Source organism: Sinocyclocheilus grahami, unplaced genomic scaffold (genome assembly GCF_001515645.1).
Source record: "Sinocyclocheilus grahami isolate Dianchi unplaced genomic scaffold, SAMN03320097.WGS_v1.1 scaffold31.1, whole genome shotgun sequence".
NCBI classification, from domain to species: Eukaryota; Metazoa; Chordata; class Actinopteri; order Cypriniformes; family Cyprinidae; genus Sinocyclocheilus; species Sinocyclocheilus grahami.
In genome coordinates, this window is record NW_015505210.1 from 579178 (window position 1) to 594944 (window position 15767).

The 15767-nt window shown below is 36.2% G+C and overlaps 1 pseudogene; it reads left to right on the top strand.

Annotated features, from left to right (window-relative positions):
- Positions 1-8885: 8885 nt before the first annotated feature.
- LOC107573479 (protection of telomeres protein 1-like) overlaps positions 8886-15767 on the top strand; it is a 17761-nt pseudogene continuing 10879 nt past the window's right edge.

The following is a 15767-nucleotide window of genomic DNA, read 5'->3' on the forward strand; positions in this document are numbered from 1 at the left end:
ATTAAAAATCTTACTGTTCAAAAACTTTTGACTGGTATGTTAGCCTAAAGTTTGAAGTAAAAAATATTCATATTAATCAGTAGAGTCTGAGATTTATTTGACAGTGATTTCACATTTCTTGTTTGTATGAAGGCTAAATACCAATAAAAGGTGAACATTTATTTATTTGCGCCATTTATTTTCGAAAATATTATATAGGTTTATAGGAGTAGGTTTCATAGGGTTGGCAAATTAATTTTTCAAAAAAATAAGTTTGTAGGTACAGACATCTGTTGTGGCTGTTCTTGGCCGTTTTTATGAGGCTTTTTTAATAGTGTTCGTATCGTTATCGGAATTATATCGTATCGACCGAAATTAAGAAATATATCGTGATATAAATTTTGGCCATATCGTCCAGCCCTACTTTGACACAATAATGACTAAATGATCATTATATTACAACTATAAAAACATTATTATTATTATTATTATAGTTTTTTTAAATATATTCTTTTTATTCTTCATCTTAATAATAAAAATGAATGCCAAGTTGTTTTCAGATCTGGTGACATAATGGTGACAACACTTATTTGACATAATATTAAATTCTAATAAATAATAATAATGAGTCCCAAGTTGTTTTGACATCTGAATGCACACAGATTTATTAGACGTATATTAAATTTAAAATGAGCATACACAGATATTGCATTTTATTATTATTATTATTATTATATGTTTACTACATATAGTAACATATATAGTAACGTGGGGAAGTCGTGGCCTAATGGTTAGCAAGTCGGACCCGTAACCCAAAGGTTGCGGGTTCGAGTCTCGTACTGGCTAAATATATTCTTTTTATTCTTCATCTTAATAATAAAAATGAATGCCAAGTTGTTTTCAGATCTGGTGACATAATGGTGACAACACTTATTTGACATAATATTAAATTCTAATTATATGTTTACTTATAATTTGCCAAGTTGTATTGAGATCTAAATGGTCACAAATTTATTAGACATACAAAATATAAAATTATCAAAATAAACAATATTTAAAATTATATATAATAATAATACATTTATTAAAAAAATATATAACATAAATTTTTTATTAGTTTGGTCTAATTGTTAGGCTGCTCATATCTCATACATTGGTGTTTAAAAAGTTAAATAATTATTCAAAAAAAAAATAATATATATATATATATACATCGTTTTTGGGGGATATTCCAAATGGTCCCATAAAACTGACAGCTGTTAATCAGTAAAAAAAATATGGTCTTCTGATGTTGATTATCTGCCAGCATTTACATGTGGAAACACATCTGCATGAACTACAAGTATATCATAGTTTTGACAAAGCTTATCAAGCCTCACAGATCTTTATATTTAACAGCTTAATTTTAGGATATTAAATCAGTTTACAAATTTAGAATTTTCTTAAGGTTGCATGTTGAGGAAGTGGCGTAATTATTTGTAACTATTGCTATTCAGTTCTTATGAGTTATTTCCTCTGGATAGGCTAGAGTGGTTCACAAAGGTCCTGTGATTTCCTGCGCAAAGAAAGATGGCATCGAAATGCTTGGAGCAGAGATCAGAGGTGAGTTTCCCCATTTGAATTTAAATTCAAAGACAAAGATCCCGAACGAACCTGTGACGTATCAAGCTGATCTGTTTTGTAAGCAACGACACTCAATCTGCCTGGCATTTACACCTCGCATTCCTGTTTAAAGCAGCTCAGTCGCTTTGGGTTTGAAAAGATTTGTATAGAAAAATCTGCCATCCAGACTGCATGGATTTTCTCCATTAAAATGTTAACTAATACACCGCCGCTGAAGTTAGTGCTGTTGATGTATCTAGAGAAAAGAGGCACAATATGGGGCCAGTTTGATTGCCCGGAGTGGCTTCTTCAAAGCATGCTTCAGACTCACTCGTGTCTATGATTTTTAGCTCTCAGGCCTGCAGATGAAAGCTATAGCTGGGCTCACTCTGTCCTTTGCTGTTTTCTCTCTCTCTCTCTCTCTCTCTCTCTCTCTCTCTCTCTCAGAGGAGGACCCCCTTCAGAGAACCGCTGAACATACATCAATCAACGTCATTTTCTTTGGCACGTTGGCCAAGGACTTCTCCCAGTCTGCCAGACAAGGGGTAGGCTTCTGTAAAACCTTCAAATATTCATGAGTATTGGGGAAGTATATGTAGATGTACATATTTTTCAAGGCCCCAGGCTGTAAAACAGATGGAGGAGGAGGTCTGGGCGAAACGGTTAAAGCAGATCTTGATGTGTTCATGTCAGTGTTTGTGTGTTTGCTCTATAATGGCTCACTTGTGCTTTTTTTCCATCATTTTGACCAAACAACCATTATTGCTAAAAGTTGTATTGCAAGAAACAAATTGCAGTGAGACTTTTTTTTTAAATAATGAGGCATGTTTCACAACTGTTTATATGTATGCAGTAAATGCCATTATTTATCTACAAATATTTTTTTAAAGAATTTAGAACAGCTTTTTCTGTCCAAATGCTCTTGAGACAAAGATCTCTTCTTTAGTCTAATGATGCTCAGTATTCAAATAAAAAATGCATTAAAATCATTATGAATATATAAAAATGTTTAATTCAAGATGTAAAATTCAGTCAAAGTTTTTTTTTTTTATAAATGTCTCCATGCTGTTTTCACAAAATTGTCTTTTATATGCACCAGTGTAATGATTTATATCTAAATGTCAGTATTTGTAAATATTTTGACTAAAGCATTTTAATACATGGCCAATGCCACACAGAGACTCTTACATGAAAAACACTGAATAAGAGTTTTAATTCATTGCTTTTAAAAATCTCTGTCCTAATTCTCTTGAGACGAAGATCACTAAATCTAGTGATTAAATCATTGTGATAAGCATAATCATCATGAATAAAATAATTTAATGCAAGAAGCAAAATGCAGTCGGTTATGTTTAGGCATGTTTCCATACTGTTTTTCACTAAAATTGTCACTTATATGCACCAAAATAACTACTTGCATGGGCGACGGAATCCTTTTTAAGAACAATGATATTGGACCTACTTACTTTTACCATCTCTAATTCAGCGCATATGCCTGTTCACTTTTCAGAGCACTGCCACTCAAATCTATTCCACTTGAGGAATGTCCTAATGAATGAATGAATACAGCCTTGACTTCCGCGCTGCTGCTTCCTCAAATCTATTCCACTTGGCTCAGTCAGAGTCCATATAAATTAAACTCCATTCTGTGTTTTCAGTACTCACACCTTCTGCACTCACGCGACACAGCAAGATAAACAAAGTATCGTAGCATATCTGGCGCTCAGGTGGGTCTGGCTGTGTGATCACATAGGCTACTGTCCCTTAACAAGCTGCTATTTAACTGAATGTTCATAATTTGTTCACCTGTTGCTTTTAAAGGCATCATATAGTCTTTGTTGCAGCATTGAATAACAGTTACACTTACACTGTGATGGACTCACCCACATTTTTGTTGCTTCCGACGCCCATGACTGCTTGTATATAAATGTCTGTACAAATATTTGTATTAACTCATTATTATTATTATTATTATTAATATTAATATTTTATTAATAATATCTATTTATTAACTTATTTACAAATATTTTGGCTAAAACATTTGAATAATTGACCAATACCACACAAAGACTCTTCCACAAAAAAAGATTAAAACATCTCTGTCCCAATACTCTCAAGGATAAAAATATTGCTAATAGTCTAATGAGTAGTAATAATTGATCCTTAAGAGCCACATAAAAAGTGCATTAAAATCATTATGGTAAGCAAAATCATCATGAATATACATCGGTGTCACATTTCAGTTAACTACATTTTAAATGACTCTCCATTTTTTTTTCTCCTCACACTTTTTATTTTTTGATTTGGAGAAATATAAATATTTTGGTGGTGTGGCTTAGTGGTTAATAGGGCTACAACAACTAATCAACAAAATCCCACAATAATTGATTATGAAAATAATCAACAATAAATCTGGGACCTGTACCATGAAGCCGGATTAGCTGGCTAGCCAGATAAGTTTCAGTTTAGTTTGCACCAATCCTGGGTTTTCGGTACCATGAAAGTGGCTTGGCTTTTAGCGGAGTTCATTGCCATAGTAACTTACACTCCACAGCTAACCTGCTCCAGGGCAGGTTATGTTCTGGGTAAGAGATCTCAAACAGATGTGATGTGATCAGATGTGAGCAAAGTGACAAATGCCTGATGCTGAAAAGTCACTCCCCCAGTTTCTCTTCTTCCAAATTAAAGGTCACTATAGTAAAAATAAGTAACAAAATAGTCTGGCTTTAGTTACTTTGATTTATATGATTTATATTATTTTTGATCTATTACACACAAGCAATTTTAGTTTTAACAATTATTATAAAGCATTTATTTTAAATGAATATTAATAGATCATATGTAATATAATTAAGCTGAAGAATCATTAGATAATGCTTTAAAAATGACTACATGTGACCTTACATGTTCGAGTCTCAATCGTTATATATTATCAACTATATAAACTAACTTCACAAGTTTCACTAGTTACTGCATTGATAGAGCAAGATAATTTATTTTATTTGTCCTCTATCATGGACAAGTACTTTCTTAAATTCTTCATATTCTTCAATCTCTTAACCTTTAGCAAAAGAGTTTTGAATCTCGCTGGGACTCTCGCAAGAAGTGAATCACACTTGCTCTGTGTTGCAAGGCATGTGATTGGCTGTTCGCCACTGATGTCACACATTCATGTGCACGCGCTCCACAAACTCGGGATCAAAGCCTGATTATCGATTCATCTCTTCTCCACACTGTTCACTAACATCTGTCAGTCACTCAACTGAGCATCTGTAGGGAAAGTGCACAAGAAAAAGTTGTCAAACATAAGAATAAGAAAACAAAAATCCATTTTGTTAAAAAAAAAAAAAAATAATAATTTTTTTTTTTACCAGATTGTTTTTTAAATCAAAGAAATAATCAAACGATTAATCCGTTATCAAAATAATTAATAGTGGCCCCCCTTGTGGTTAAAATTCTGCACTTTTTGTATTATGTAGCAAATCACACCTCATCCATTTTAATAGGAGATTTGTCTAAATAATTGGGAACCGTAACAAATGATGCATGACAAGACATTTTGTCCGGGGTTTTTTTCCTTCCTTTTTTTTTTTTTTTGCCACGTCGTGTTAAGTAGCCTTGCCCACACTAAAATTATGTTGTTCTGAAATCTTGAAATCTTGTCATGCTGCATCTGGTTAATATACAACGTAAGGCTACGGGTTCATATCCCAAAAAAAGCAGATTCAAGAACTACTACAATTGTTAATTTCTATAAGCATCTTCTAAATAAATAACCAGTTTAAAAGGTTAGAAAAGAAGGGAAAGAAAAAAGAAACTCAATATATGTTTGTTTCTAAAAGTAGATTTGTTTTTAATAGTATCAAAATAATCCAACTCCATAAAATCCCTGTCATATCTATGCAGCAGATATTACTGCCTGAATTCACTGACTTTGAAAACAGTTAATCTGATGTAACCTCATTTATGTGAAGATGGTTTGAGAGGGTGCAAAGCACTGCAGTTGCAGAGCCAGTATTGTCCACCTTTCTCCTCCAGCAACACAGTGGTCACAGCTCAGATTATCTTCCCACTGACATACAATGGCTTTGAGAGAGAAAATTGGCCTTGAGAGATGTGCCTTCAGTCAAAACTCTGCAGTTTACTCCCCAAGGATCCTCTTTTGTGTCACCCGCAAAATTATCTGTTGCTTACTGGAAAAAACCTGCCTTGTCATCACTCATATTTCCAGGAATGGTCTAAACTTCGGTTCTGAATCTTCCTGTTCTCAAAGATGGAGGTTGAACATGGTGATCTGCAAGTTTTGTAGTCGTTGTGTACAACAGCAGTCATTTCATTGTACAACAGCAACAAAAAAGTTATTTTTGAAGTGCAGCATATAAACAATTTTTTTGACAAACAACCTCTACTTTTCTTTGTTGTTGCCAATAGCTTTTTGGAAGACGGATTATAAAACTGCCGTTTGGCATGGGTAACAGCGATTCTTAAAACAATGGCACAAGATGAAGCTTTGAATTGATGAGCTACCATGATACTTGGCAGCTTCTATGTAATGATAGAGCTTAACATTATCTGTCTAATCTTTGAATATCTGTGAGAAAGGATTAAACTCTTAGATACGTTCTCCAAGTCAGCTTCATTTATCCAGAAGTCTAAAGTGCTGAAGTTTTTTGAAGTTCTGAAGAAACCATATTTCTTACTCTTGTATTTGCTTCCATTTGGGTGTGCTTGATAGGTTTGTCCGTCGGCCACCCCCTCACAGGCTCCCTCCAGTTCAGAGGTGCTGTATGCATTTCTTTAAATGACAGATCTCTCCCACTTTGTCCTAATACCATATATGCAGTTTATCCCTCAGAGATCAAGGAGATTCTTTATCTAAATTGGCTTCTGTCTGCTGGCTTTTGTCTACTTGTCAAGTCAAGTCTGCTTTATTGTCAATTCTTCCACATGTACGGCACATACACACAGAGAATTTAAATTGCGTTACTCTCAGCGAGCAGAAACTCACGACTATATGCGCGCTTAGAAACAAATAGACGCGACGAATACGTACAAAAACACTGCGACTCACAAGACAAAAAACACGAAAACACCTTTCTGTCGGGAGAGAGAGAAGCCGCAGCGTGTGAACGCGCCGCCATCATTTTTGCACAGGCTCTCATTTTGCACAGGTCTCTGTCTGGTTGTGTGAGTGGTTGTTCCTTCACTTGAGTACAGCGTCCTTTTTAATTTGCAAACTACTTTTAAATTTGCTTGAGCCAGATCAAGTGCCTTCAACACTACCTGCCTCCAGACACATTCAGTCTAGACTAAATGAAGAAAGTCAGGAAAACTAGCTCAGTGTTCATTTTCATGCATGCATTGGATTTGTTGACATTAAAAGAATGTTCTCGCTTCAACACAATTTAAGCTCTATGCCATGCATTTGTTATGTAATGTCTACAGAAAATAATGTTGTAATAAGGTATTGTTTGCCACAATTGCTGCCTTTAAGGCTGAACTTGTATTAAATCCAGAACATTTCTTTAATGGCAATATTCCTCTATTTCTTTGAAGGCCAAATACACTTATGTTCCCCTAAACAAGTTGAAGCCCAAGACAGTGGTGAACGTCTATGGCGTGGTGACCTTCTTCAAACAGCCTTTCTCCTCTAAAGGTTCAGGTCGGTGAATTTCCTTCATCTCAGCGAGGCTGTTATAGGCTCTTCCATTGTTATTTGAGCCCTCTGGAGAGAGAGGACAGATGACTTTCTAAATGACTTTCAGGGCCACTTTCGAAATAGATGTCAAAACAAAGAAAAAAAAACTCTTAATGGATATCAGAATAGTTGAACTTTTCTCTCAGTGTATGTCACGACAGAGACTTCTTCGAGGTAAGTTGTTATTCATTATTCTTTGCACTTTAGTGATCGAATAACATTTCGGAGGCAACCAAAACAAAACTGCGACCTTGGCTTGTACTGCTGACCGTGAACAAGGAGGTTTGCTTTCTGCAGTGTTAGCATGAGATTATTTGTACCATAAAGTCTTAAAATGCTTCTGACACAAACCAATTATTGCCAAACCGCTCTCTCACAATACATTTACATGCTAACTTCATGTCATTTTCTTTATGTAAATACAAGTTCATTAGTTCATTGATCATTGCTTGGATCATGACATGTACTGTGTGATAAAGTGCCAAAAATCAATCTCTGGCACACTCCGTTGACTTATTGAAGTATCAGTGTTTTGATAAGTGGATAGAATGTAAACACCCGTTCAGTGTAATCAGCGGAGGGAATTGTGCATCATGTCCAAAAGGTGACCGATTGATCCTGGATCAATGCTCAGTGAGGCTGCATCTCCTATATATATATATATATATATATATATATTGACCTGTAAGATTAGTCAATCTTGAAATGCTAAACATGTCTTAGGGAAAAGCAGAAAGAACGTATATAAATGATGTTTTTGTCGGATGTTAAAGTGGGCTGCAACATCTTTTCTAAAAAAACTTGAGGATCCCCCAGTAATCTTCAGAGTCGGGGACATTATCCGACTTCACAGATTCAAGGTAAGAAGATTTGACCTGTTTATTAATTCTTCGGGGATATTGAAAGTGGGCCCAAACCACATATTTGCTTTAAGCAGTGATGTCCAATTCCGTTTCTGGAGGGCCACCTTCCTGAATAGTTTAGCCATAATTAAACACCTGACCACTAGAAACTTCCAAACAGCTGTATTGGAGCAGACTGGAGCCGAACTCTGCAGGAACGTGGCCCTCTAGGAGCAAGAATGGACACACCTGACTTAAAAGTAATCAAGCAGTACCACCTGACACACACAGAAAGCACATATACATCATCAAGATTTTCATGAAAGAGGCTCTGTAAAACCTGACGTTCTATTTTAAGCATCTTATTCATGTAAAACACAGAAAAGAGCAGATTCACACACCCAAAAGGTACATTCAAACGGACGCTGATTCGCAGTGACAAAACGATCCGTGAGAGTTGGAGGAATTGGAGTGAGTTTAATTTATCTTTATGCAAATGAGCAATGGCATGATGTGGCAAACACCAATGGGAACGAAGATAGTGGTCACGTGATCCGCCTCCTGATGGGATTGGATACTGTAGTTGAATAGGAATGCTAGTGAGCAACAACACAGCAACTTGCCAACCTCCAAAGACTAAAGAGCTGTCAGTGTGAACTAGGGTTGGCCCAATCCGCCGCATCCAATACCGTGTCCGGAAAGAAAATGACGTGTACTACGGAATCACACTCTGTTTATACTATGGAGTGGCAGTACTTACCACACATTTTACAAGATTAGATGTTTGTCAGTGGTGCTCAGAATCTGCAAATCTTTTGCCATCTTCCTCCGTCATCTCTCCTAACTCTGTTTATTGGTAAGTGAAATTTTAAGTACTGTAATATAATAGGCAACTGTTAGAAAACGTTATTTGTTTTCCGTGCCTTTCTAAATACGGATTCATGCTTCGGGCAAACCCCCTAACTCCTTGAACACCTTTGGTTGGTCAACAGTCACATTCGATGGAACAATTGACAACCCAGTAGTCCCTCGTAGCTCCAGCAAATCATTTCACTTTGGAGAATCCGATAATCGTACAGTGCAGGAGCTTCGCCGATGGGCTGCCAACCAGTCTTGGATTTCCTATGACCTCACAGTCTCTCTGTCCTCTGTAAAGCCTGGGATGTACTTTGATTTGACCTGCCAGTTGGTGGCCAAGGCCGTTATGGATAGTCGTTGTATCCTGTTGAAGGTGCTTTCTGCTTTTTTAACTTGAATCTGAATCTGAAAAATCAATGAACATCAAATCAAGTTTGTACAACTAACGGTTACCCAATGTGATCAGGTGTGGGACGGGACCAAGTGTCAACATCCCCTATTGAATGTTGCAGTTGCATCTGACACATTGGAAGGAGAATTCACTGTCGCTAAAGACAGGATGAACCTGACAGCCAACATTCTGGTCTATGACAGTCACTTGGAGGCAGCTCGAGACTTAAAGGTGAGTTTTGCCATTGACCTTGCAGTGATTCTATATCAGGGGTGTCCAGTCCTTCTTGAGGAGGGTCACAATCCTGCAAGAGTTTGGCTTCAACCTTAACTAAACACACCAGAATCTGCTAATCCGTGTATTCAGGAGTACTAGACACTTCCCAAGCAATTGTGTTGGCGCAAACCTTTGCAGAAAGGTCTTCCCAGAACAGGATTGGACACCCTTGTTATATAGATATGCAAGATTATGTTGCCCATTTGTTGGAAAACATTGTTTATAAGAAGCAACTTGGGTGCACTTCCTGCAAGAAAGCCTGTCCTGCAGAAGCAGTAATCTCATTTGATCAGCCTACAACCAGAACCACATGAGTGTCCTCTGTGACGCTGTTACTATTCATGCCTGTTAGAACAATCCAGCACAGGAGACCCATGCACCCACTCCAGCACCTTTAATGATGAATTAGGTGTCAGGTAGGACTCTTGCGGGCACATCTTCTCATGGCTTATTTGAGAGGCGTTCACTCCTCTTCAGTCTATTGATTGCGTTTGCTGATCTCACTTGAATTCTGCCCTGCCTGTTTCCATTGCAAAAACCCATCAAAATGTCCTCTCCAATTGATTGTCTTATAACGACTTCTGAAACATATAATCTCCAAAACTACTGGCAACATTTCTGTCTTCTGCCGTCATCCTTTCTATGAATATTTAAACAGGAGCAGGGCATAAAACTACTTTTTGAAGCCCCAGATTCTTTTCTTTTTTGTTAATGTGTAGTTGTTCCCATGACAGTTGAGTGGCAAAAAAAAAGTTATATGACACCTTCAATACACGATTAAAAGCACAATGAATCATTTGTATTATTGTACAACTACAGTACATATTCGGTTCATTATTTCAATAGTTTGAAGGGGACGCTGATGTATGAGTGTTAGTTTTTGTTTTAAGCAGTAAGCCGTTTTTGTTTGGCTCTCAGCATAATGGTTCTTTTGAATATGTACTGTTAAGATCAAAGGTGGGTGGAGTGAACTGAGTGTTCAAAAGAGGAAACGGCGAGTTGCTGACTATTCAAGTTCTTGATGCTAGAGCTTCTATTCAGCCATGTCCCCTACTGAATTCCTTCATTGTGTGTTTGTAATTAGGATACATATGAAATCGATCAAATTACTTTCTCTACTGTGAAGTTTCAGACAATTGTGATCTTTAGTTAAAGATCTTGAGTTCTTCATATCGTTTCCTTGTATGTGCTGCCTCACCTATACTGTCAGTGCAAAACAACAGGCTTATCCATCACCTGCTGCCATGATGTTGTTAAAACATCTCTTCAGCCACAAACTATCAGTTAGATTGACAGAAAGAAAGATATCCCAATACATCAGCTGCCCTTACCTACAGATAAAGAGACCGGTCTTTGCAGACAGTTGGAGGATTCGTGGGGAGATGTATTTATGCTTGTGCCATCTCTTATTTATAATTTTTGCAAGGATTAATATTAGTAGTGACATTGTCTGAGAGAATGTTAAACTTTTGACACCGTTTCATATCACTGCTTTTATGATGTAAATCTAGAGTTAATTTGACCTTTTACAGCCTGGGATATACTTTGATTTGACCTGCCGGTTGCTGGCCAAGGCCGTCATGGATAGTCGTTGTATCCTACTGAAGGTGCTTTCTGCTTTTTTAACTTGAATCTGAATCTTCAAAATCAGTGAACATCAAATCTAGTTTGTTCAACTAACGGTTACCCAATGTGATCAGGTGTGGGACGGGACCAAGTGTCAACATCCCCTATTGAATGTTGATGGGTAGAAGTCTGCTGTCCAAGCTTGTATCAATGTAGACTTTGCAAAAGGCCAAAGAGGAACACTCTATGGTCTCATGGACTTCAAGGAAATGTGATGGCAAGTCCACATCATTGAGTTGTTTTGTATAGTGCCTCTATAGCCACAAGAATTGTGTTATCATGGATTGACACTATTTTACATTATGGTCAGTCTTCGCTCTTTGGGTGCTTTGCTCGAGAGCACAATGACAAGATGGTTCAGCCCTTGTGGGGTTTAAAGGCCAATTCACACCTCACGAACTGATGTGGACCAACTCCAACGGTCACCAGATTACATTATATTACACCTAGACATTCCAAGACCCAACACACACCAATTCAACATGTTCAGTCGTTGAAAATAAGCACCTATCAACGGTAACAGATGCAGACAGTGGCAACACACTGATCTGACAAAACCCAACCAACATGTCTGTTGCCGTTTTTCTGTGTCTGCTGGTGCAGTGTAAATTGGCCAGTGTGAATGTGCAACATTTGCCAGACTAGATCTTTACCCAGCAGAGCACCCCTAGTCTAGCAGAGCCAGACTTTTGGACATTTGGCCTCCACTTTGCAGTTTATTCTTGCTAAGAACCACTGGTTTAGGCATGTCTGAACAAGATGCAAAGCATCTAACAGGTTGTTTCAATCTGAAATTGATAGACAATGCATTAGTATGGTATTCAATAATCAAAGTATCAGTAAAATGTACTGATAACAAAAATGTTGAAGGAAATTTCTGTTTTTATGGTAATGTAATACCCAGTTATCAGAAATGCAATTTATCCACTAAAGATTGCATTGAGTCAGAACATTTCTCTACCATTATCAATATCCTGGGCCATATCGTCTCTAATATTGTGTGAAATGGCATGTGCTCGGTGTTGAGGAGGAAGAAAAGGCGCATAAAGCCAGCCATTAGGATTAAGTGGTCTGAGAGAGATAGCTTTATGAGAGAGGAGAGAGAAGGCCAAATCAATACAGTTGTCACGGTGGACGAGGGCCTTCATTGTGGGGGTCTGTGTGCACACAGTTTCTTCACTTCAACTTAGATCATATATCACTCACCCTATAGGTCTAGTGTGGCACACATTGAAGGAGACATGGGGCCTAATCTATTACAAATCAGCAGGGAAGTTCCATTTTAATGACAATAAATTTGTGCTATTTTGACTTTTTGTTCATCTTTCTTTGTTGCATCAAGTTTAAAGGCCTATTTTAGTCCGTGATAGTGTTGCTGTTGTGGATTTTTGTGGGGCTAGAATCTCTTGAGGAATCTCTAGGAACATACAGGACACAGCAACTCTTTCACCTCTTGGTTTTCCCTGTCTGTCTTGTGAAATTGTCTCTGTTGCATGCTTTTTGTGCCATTTGCATCATCTGAGTCCCAGGCCAGTTGCCAAATGCACTTGTCATCTCACTTATAAACTGGGGAATGGATGCCTCATGCAATAATAATAGAGATTAAAGTAGTGCCAGACGCCTGCATGTGTACAATATGGAGGACAAGAATCACTTTTACTTCAGGATTTTTGAACTCCCTAATCCTAAGTATTAAAATTCAGGGCATAACTTTTCCTAAACTATTTGAACTACAGCAAGTATTATACCTGTAATCATGTGGCTTGTTGAGGAGAGGTGAGCCATTACATTTCTTAGAAAGATAAAACCATTGAATAAATTAAACCAAAGGAGTATTTCATAAGCTCGCATGTACGTTTGGTTTTAAGATGCATTTTGGTCGATTCCATAAGAAATGGTAACCTCAAACACAGCTCCTCGGACCACTTGTAATCGGATTTCAAGCAGTGGGTGTCCAATCTGCTTAAAACATCCTAAATGCATGAGCACCTGCAGCACGGCTTTAGCTGATGCAGTATACTGTGACACCCTGCCTCTATACACGTGACTATCAATTATTCATAGTGAGAGAGAAATCAAGCACCTGGGTTAACTTAACACTCAGACAGCCCCTGCCTGTAATCGCTGCAGACGGCCAGTGTATGACACTTATCCACTGAGCATGTGTGTGTGTAAGAGGATGTGACTGAAATGTGACTGTCATGGCTTTTTTATTTGTTTTGATGGCTTCATAGGACATTTGTTCTGCAAGAGGCTGAGACCAAGTGTATACACTATGCAAATTCATTGAATCAGTGGGTTGCCTGCACTCTTAAAAATAGTCTCGTTTTATTAGCATAATGGTTCCATGAGGAATCTTTAGCATTCATGAAATCTTTCCATTGAACAAAATGTTCTTTATAGTGAAAAATGGTGCTTTAGATTATTAAAGTGTTCTTTACAGTAAGACAAAAATGTCTGTTTTCACAGAAAGTGAAATATATATATATATATATATATATATATTTCACTTTGCTGTCATTGAATAGTCATTTAGAGTTAATCTTTAAAAACTCTAGTAATTTAATAACACGGTTTAATTTAATCTTCAGCAAATCTAAAAATTAATAAATGTTTCATACTGTAAATTATAATGTGATGCTTATTCATTTGTAGTAATTAAAATGTATGATTTTACTTTTAAGTGGTTTATTATTTATTTATACAAAGTAGCTTAATTTAATATCAACCATCAGTTTATCATTAAAATAATTATTAGTATTGCCCAGAATTTTAATGTTAGTGTATCCCTAATTTAAACTAACAATTCTGTCAGCATGCAATTTAAAGCATTCATCTAGGAAAAAAAAAACTAATCTTAAACTAGTTGACCATCATGATGACCCATCCCTATGTTTAATTAAAGTCATTCTCACACTCATTTAGAATAAAAATTTATTCCACACACATTTAAAAAAAATAATAATAATTGATATTCTTAGCACTCTTATTAAATATGACTTGTGCAAGCATGTGGTGGGGCACTTCAGGAATTGTCAGCTGTCAGATGATGGAGGGTCTGTCTTAAGCACAGTATTTGCTGACAAAACGCAGTGTGTCGTTACAAAGAGAAGTGAGTGCAGAGAGAATAGCTGCAGAGTTACAGACTCTTTCAGAAATCTGCACAGCTAGTCAGTCTGTTTTTTAGAGGCTTGGGAGCCCATATTCCTCAGCCTGGACTAGAGAAATTAAAAACACAATGCTTTTACAGTACAATAATAGATAGTAGTAGTAATAATAATAATAGATGCTCCTAAAGGAAAATTCCAGGTGAAATCCAACATGAAATAAAAATGTACCCTATTTACCTTTGTAGTTCACTTATTATTATGAAAAAATAGTTTTTTGTAAGAACTAAAATAACGTGCTCTGTACTAAACCAACCATCTTTTTTTATATCAAAAAGTCATATAGTAAAATGGATTGTGAATGTTGTTCTCTGCTGATTACCATAGAAAATAATTTGGAACATAATGATAACAACAACAACAATAATAATAATATTCATAATAAAGTAACCCCCAAAAAAACCTCTCATAGAAAATTGTATTAATAATTTTATTAATTAATACAATTAATTTAATTTAATATGAAATATTATTTTTTAAAAATTTAAGTGTATTCTTTACATGTTTACAGCCATTGTAAATGCATATTTATCCAAATTAGGGTGCAGAAATTACAAATTATTTTGTGTAGTATTTTACAGCACGTCACTGATTTTCTTTTTGGGTGAAGAACTTCCTTGTAAGATTGTGGGTGTTGCACTGGTCACTGGTCATTACATGGTATCCTTTATAGATTGTCAAAAGTGTATGTTTATCTGGTCATGTAACACTTCATTATGTTGCTAATCAAAGCTTTTTCACCCATCTGGTCAACGCCTTATGTTTTACAGTGTGATACCTTTAATGTCTATTATATTTGTACAGTACATAAACTTTAGGTTGTAAACTCAAGGGTTTGGAATTATTATTCAATGCCTTCACAAAATGCTTTCTCAAATGTACTCTTTGCCTGTATTTGTTAATGTTCAGCAGAGCATGTATTACAGGAATTGGTTGGTTTTAGTGCAACCCTCTACACACACCTTGGCAATAGAATCGCCATTGGCTAGTACATTTTTTTTTAGTTTACTTGCCGGACTGATATCCTATATATATATATATATATATATATATTATATATATATATATATATATATATTAAAAAAATCTTATGTTTGTAAAATGGCACAGCTTTTTAAATATCTAAAAGTACACTCTTAACATCAGTCAGTCAAGCGTTATAATATGATATAATGATCAAGCATTATTTAATGATAGAACTTTAGTTATAATAAAATTTTGGTAACCATGTATGAATGCATATTTGTCACTAGCTCGCTTTTTTCTGATCAGTGCGAAAGACACTAAAAGTACTGTCGATAATCTTTTTTTTTTTTTTTTTTTTTTTT